The sequence below is a fragment of the Numenius arquata genome, chromosome 12, assembly GCF_964106895.1.
Source record: "Numenius arquata chromosome 12, bNumArq3.hap1.1, whole genome shotgun sequence".
Taxonomy (NCBI): Eukaryota; Metazoa; Chordata; class Aves; order Charadriiformes; family Scolopacidae; genus Numenius; species Numenius arquata.
Window position 1 is genome coordinate 39,255,562 of NC_133587.1, and position 6,000 is coordinate 39,261,561.

Consider the following 6,000-nt stretch of genomic DNA (forward strand, 5'->3'; position numbering starts at 1 on the left):
AGAGGAGAGAAAAGAGGAGAGAAAAGAGGAGAGAAAAGAGGAGAGAAAAGAGGAGAGAAAAGAGGAGAGAAAAGAGGAGAGAAAAGAGGAGAGAAAAGAGGAGAGAAAAGAGGAGAGAAAAGAGGAGAGAAAAGAGGAGAGAAAAGAGGAGAGAAAAGAGGAGAGAAAAGAGGAGAGAAAAGAGGAGAGAAAAGAGGAGAGAAAAGAGGAGAGAAAAGAGGAGAGAAAAGAGGAGAGAAAAGAGGAGAGAAAAGAGGAGAGAAAAGAGGAGAGAAAAGAGGAGAGAAAAGAGGAGAGAAAAGAGGAGAGAAAAGAGGAGAGAAAAGAGGAGAGAAAAGAGGAGAGAAAAGAGGAGAGAAAAGAGGAGAGAAAAGAGGAGAGAAAAGAGGAGAGAAAAGAGGAGAGAAAAGAGGAGAGAAAAGAGGAGAGAAAAGAGGAGAGAAAAGAGGAGAGAAAAGAGGAGAGAAAAGAGGAGAGAAAAGAGGAGAGAAAAGAGGAGAGAAAAGAGGAGAGAAAAGAGGAGAGAAAAGAGGAGAGAAAAGAGGAGAGAAAAGAGGAGAGAAAAGAGGAGAGAAAAGAGGAGAGAAAAGAGGAGAGAAAAGAGGAGAGAAAAGAGGAGAGAAAAGAGGAGAGAAAAGAGGAGAGAAAAGAGGAGAGAAAAGAGGAGAGAAAAGAGGAGAGAAAAGAGGAGAGAAAAGAGGAGAGAAAAGAGGAGAGAAAAGAGGAGAGAAAAGAGGAGAGAAAAGAGGAGAGAAAAGAGGAGAGAAAAGAGGAGAGAAAAGAGGAGAGAAAAGAGGAGAGAAAAGAGGAGAGAAAAGAGGAGAGAAAAGAGGAGAGAAAAGAGGAGAGAAAAGAGGAGAGAAAAGAGGAGAGAAAAGAGGAGAGAAAAGAGGAGAGAAAAGAGGAGAGAAAAGAGGAGAGAAAAGAGGAGAGAAAAGAGGAGAGAAAAGAGGAGAGAAAAGAGGAGAGAAAAGAGGAGAGAAAAGAGGAGAGAAAAGAGGAGAGAAAAGAGGAGAGAAAAGAGGAGAGAAAAGAGGAGAGAAAAGAGGAGAGAAAAGAGGAGAGAAAAGAGGAGAGAAAAGAGGAGAGAAAAGAGGAGAGAAAAGAGGAGAGAAAAGAGGAGAGAAAAGAGGAGAGAAAAGAGGAGAGAAAAGAGGAGAGAAAAGAGGAGAGAAAAGAGGAGAGAAAAGAGGAGAGAAAAGAGGAGAGAAAAGAGGAGAGAAAAGAGGAGAGAAAAGAGGAGAGAAAAGAGGAGAGAAAAGAGGAGAGAAAAGAGGAGAGAAAAGAGGAGAGAAAAGAGGAGAGAAAAGAGGAGAGAAAAGAGGAGAGAAAAGAGGAGAGAAAAGAGGAGAGAAAAGAGGAGAGAAAAGAGGAGAGAAAAGAGTCAATCCCTGTCTAATATCATACATAGGATTTTTTTAAAGAAATTAAAACTAGCTATATTTCATAAATCTTCTATGCCTGTCAGGATGTCATTTCCTATCAGTATGTTTTAAAGTATAATTTTGACTACACATTTTAATCAAGAACACAGCAACTACTCAACATTTCTCTGCAGCCTGTGAAAGTCCTGGGAGGTGTTAGCTGGTGCCACAGGTGTTAGTCCATCACAGCGAGAACCAAGGCCAGTTTCTGATTCAAAACAGGAATATAATCCTTTCAACTCTGATGCAGTTTTAAAGTCATACCCATAAGCTGTCATTCAGGGTCAGGAAGCCTTGTGGTCTACTTGCACCCTTCATGGTCAAGGTATTTAGGCTACGTACCCAATGATGCAACTGAATACCTTCGTGAGCTCTGACGAATGATCGAGGGTATGAAACAATATCAGTTCTCTACCATACTGTACGGGGTTTTTTGCCTGCTTTAAATCTGCAGGACTCTTCACAGCATAAACTACTTCTCCATGCAAACAGGGGCATTAGAATCTGACCCTTTATGTTTGTAAAACCCTTTGAGAGTCTCAGACAGAAGTACAAAGCTGAACTATGAATGGATTCAGAATGTGTGTCAAGAACTGAGAAAAAAAACACGTTACAACATCCAACTGCAATCACATCCAAGCTAAGTAACATATTCATCTATGATTATTTCTGGCAATACTGTGCTCTGCCTCATGCTAAAGGTTACATAAACTCCACTACTTAAGGCTGAGACCTTTTGGCACATTAATCTAAAAATATCACAACTTGCAGGACAGGCTTCCATTGCTTAAATGTTGAGACACTTTCCACCAAAAGACATGCTTTTTTTCTAAGGACCCTCTATTTCTAAAGCTCTTTGTTAACCCCATTTGCCATTTGAAAAGGCTACACCAGAAAAAAAAATAAATTACCAAAATCAGTGGACATCACTCCAAACCTGTTTGCATCATTCCTGTCCCATCCTGACACTGAGCTCCTCTAAACTTTTTCGGAAACAGATATCTCATCAGAGGCAATGCACTCATACCAACAGCAGCAACACTCATAAAACCACCACTTTCTTAGTCCATTAGAATAAGGGGGTTTCACTCCTCACTGCTTCGCAGCTCTGACCTTTCCAATTCTCTGCCACCAAAAGCTTATAGGATCTGCCGGATCCATCTGTGGCTCCACCTGGCCTGCTTTCCCACGCCAAAAGGACGGATCAAATATACGTGTCTGAAAACACATCCCCGCTTTCACTTCGTACCACCCGGGGGGCGACCCCCCCCCCGCACACCGGTTTCAAACGAGAGGAAGCCTCCAAGACCACTTTCTGCAAAGCCCCGAAATCCTCAGAAATCGCAGCAAAAAAAAGAACTTCAGCACCTTGGACAGGACACAGGGACAGAAAATGGCGAAATCGTGAAATCGGCCCTGAAAATGCTGTGCCTGGACGTGACCCTCTAGGACACATCTGCGGGCCTGTTTATTTTTAGTATTGACAAATCCTCTTTGAATCGCCGCGTTTATTCCACCATCCGCCCTGTATTTCGGGAAGAGCTGCTCGCCAGCCCGGCGGTGGGAGAAATCGGGGCCACCAGCTCCAGATCCGACACCCGACTGCAAGACCAGAAGCTGCCCCAGTTGCAACTGCAAAGGCTCAGCTCAAGCACTCACAAAGCTCAGCTCATCCTTTCCAGGCAAAACAAGACCTGTTGCCAGAGGTGCGCATGGTTCCTGTGTGTCTCCGCTTTCTAGAAGCTCATCTCCACCTCCTCACCCAAATCTCCAGGAAAAAATAAAACAAAAAGCTCTGATTTATTCCCATTGCAGCCACACTTCGGTCGCATAAGTTTTGCTCTAATTTAGCTTTCGTTCTCTCTTGCAGTGCTCCCAGTATGACACTGTTCCCCTCGGGGCTGCCTCAATACAATCATGATCACCTTGCCGGAGTGCAGCACAAGCACAGCTCTCCCCGTTTTTCTTTTATTTGCATAAGCCAACTCGAGTTTTTAATTTGTGCCAGTGAAAACTCCAGATCTTTTAAGCAGATGTATTCTACAAACAGCTTTGAGGTAAATGGTGCCATTAAGATATATACTTAAAACATGTCAGCTCTTACAACAAGTAATACCGGTAACATTCTCACGATACAGGAGAGTGATATATTTTCCCTGCCATCACAGAAATACCCATTCTAGTTCATTTCTTCCCTTCAAAAACGTGCCACTAAATTTCCTCTCCAACACATCTGGCGCCACATGACATTAACCAAACAATTTGCAGAGTATTTTCTGTGTTGTTATTTCTTCCCGGCACTTTTGGTTGCGGAAGCGAGATGGAAACTAAACCAATTCCCCGCCAGAGTTACCCTGCAGCAGCAAAATATATATCTATCTATATCCTCCGCTTTTACATCCCGTCGCAAGCTTTACTGATCTAACTTCTCTCTCCTCCAGCCCCCGGCAGCCTCTCCGCCACCCTGCCCGGACGGGACGGCCGCGGTGCCGGTGCCACCGCTCCTCCCGCCTCGAGGGGAAAGTTTGGGGAAGGGAAAAGCCCGGCACTACCCATTCCTCCTCCACGACACGCTCAGAACCGGACGTCTTTTTGACTTTTTTTTTTTCTCCTTTCTTTTTTTTTTTTTTTTTAAATTTTATTATTTTATTAACAAGCAAACAAAAAAAAAAAAAAAAGAGAAAACTTACATTGGTTTATTTAATTTTTCCTGCTAAACCAAGAGTCCCAGAGCCACTTCATTGTATCCACAAGAGTTTTTAGTCCCCGAGCGGTACCGTCCCGCGGGAAGGGCCCGGCTGCTGGGCGCGGAGCGCATCGCATGGCTCGGAGCCGCCGCGCCGTCTCTGCTGCGGCTCCGCCGGAGCGCAGCCCCGGCCGGGCGGCGGGGGCGGGCAGGGAGGGGAGGGGAGGGATGGGAGGGAGGGGGGAGGCACCGTCCTCGGCACCGTCCTCCCCTCCCCGCCCCATCGGGCCCAGCCGGGCCCGCAGCGACCCCTGCAGCCGGCGGAGGGAGGGAGGGGGAGCTTGGAGGGGGTGGGAAAAGGAGGAGGACGAGGGGGGCTTGGAGGGGGTGGGAAAAGGAGGAGGACGAGGGGGGCTTGGAGGGGGTGGGAAAAGGAGGAGGTGGAGGACGGAGGGATGAGCAGGGGCTCTGGGGGTGGAGGGAGGGGGGAAGGATGGGGAGGAAGGATAAGCAGGGGCAAAGGAAGGAAGGAAGAGGGGTGGGGAGGAAGGAGGCACAGGGAAAGGATGGGAAAGAAGGATAGGCAGGGGTGAGGGAGGGAAGGAGAAAAAGTGAGGAAGATAGAAAGGTGGGGAGTAAGGCAGGGTGGGAAGAGGATGGGGAAGGATAGGCAGTGGTGAGGGAGGGAAGGAAAAAAGTGGGAAAGGAAGAGGGGTAGGGAGGAAGGAGGGATGGAGAAAGGATGGGGAAGAAGGATAGGCAGCGGTGAGGGGTGGGGAAGGAAGGAGGGAAGTAGAGGGCTGGAAAGAAGGGTGGGATAGGTAAGGGAAAGGATGAAAAATAAGGAAGGATGGAAAAGGCGTCAGGAGAGGGGATGAAGGAGGGTTAGGGAGCAACCTGGGATAAAGAAGACTGGGGAGAAAGGTGGGAGGGGGAAGAAGCGGGGATGGAGCTGCAGTGGAAGCTGGGGGTTGCCCTGAGAAGCTTGAAAAGAGCATTTGACCAGGGGTGAGGGGGTGCAGGGAGGGGAGAGGAGAGGCACTGGGGAGTGGGGCACAACAGAGGGTCCCCAGCACACAGGGGAAGAGGGCAGGCATGAACAGTGCTAAAACTGGACCCCTCTGTTCACCCCACAGACGACCAAACCCAACGCCTGCAGCTGCCGCCTGCCCCAAGTGCCTCAGGCCTTCAGGAAGAGGTGCCTGGGTCGTGCTCACAGGGCAGCAACACCTGCAACCCCCCAGAGAGCAGGAACAGCAGCTTTTACCAAAAACAAGCTGCCCAGCAAGACTGGGAAGGTCACAGATGGATGGTCATAGGTGGAGAGAGAGGTGGCAAGAGTTTGCTGTCAATATGGAAGCATTCAGGGTGCTAAAATTGGAAGAAACTTCTGAAGAACTGTAAAAAGACCTCAAAATACCGAGCAAGGTAAAACAGGGTGTACAGGGGAGATGGGCATTGCTTTACTGGCTCAGTGATGGGCTGTGAAGTGGCTGTTACCACTCCAGAAACGGAGTCTGGAGCTTTAATAAACACTCCTGTGAAAGCAGCTCAGGGCTTGGTAGCGACCAAAGAAAGCACTGAGAAAGGAGCGGATTATGTAGGAAATAAATAAGGTGGCTACAAAACAGTCCAAAAAGGTAGCAGTGCCCCAGAAAGGCAGATGGAGAGCAGGTCTCCATTCAACAGCAACCTCGTGCTCAGAAAAATCATCAAGTGAGAGATTCAAAGCAAAGACTCAGAACTGGAAAAGCAGCAGATGAAGGAGAAGCGTATCATGGGGAAGAGCAGTGTGGGGAAGAGGAGGAGACGGAGAACTGAGAAGAGGGGTAGAGGTCAGAGACTGGAAAACAAAGACTACAAATGAAGGGAAATGGAAGAGAATGAAGA

At 47.8% G+C, this 6,000-nt stretch overlaps 1 protein-coding gene across 1 annotated transcript in view; it reads right to left on the minus strand.

Moving 5' to 3' along the window:
- Positions 1 to 4,307, minus strand: part of LOC141471274 (sodium channel protein type 5 subunit alpha-like) — a 217,763-nt gene extending 213,456 nt beyond the window's left edge. The window contains exon 1 of the mRNA XM_074157715.1: positions 4,115 to 4,307. The gene's annotated coding sequence lies outside the window, so the exon portion shown is untranslated. The remainder of the gene's footprint in view (positions 1 to 4,114) is intronic.
- Positions 4,308 to 6,000: the final 1,693 nt, after the last annotated feature.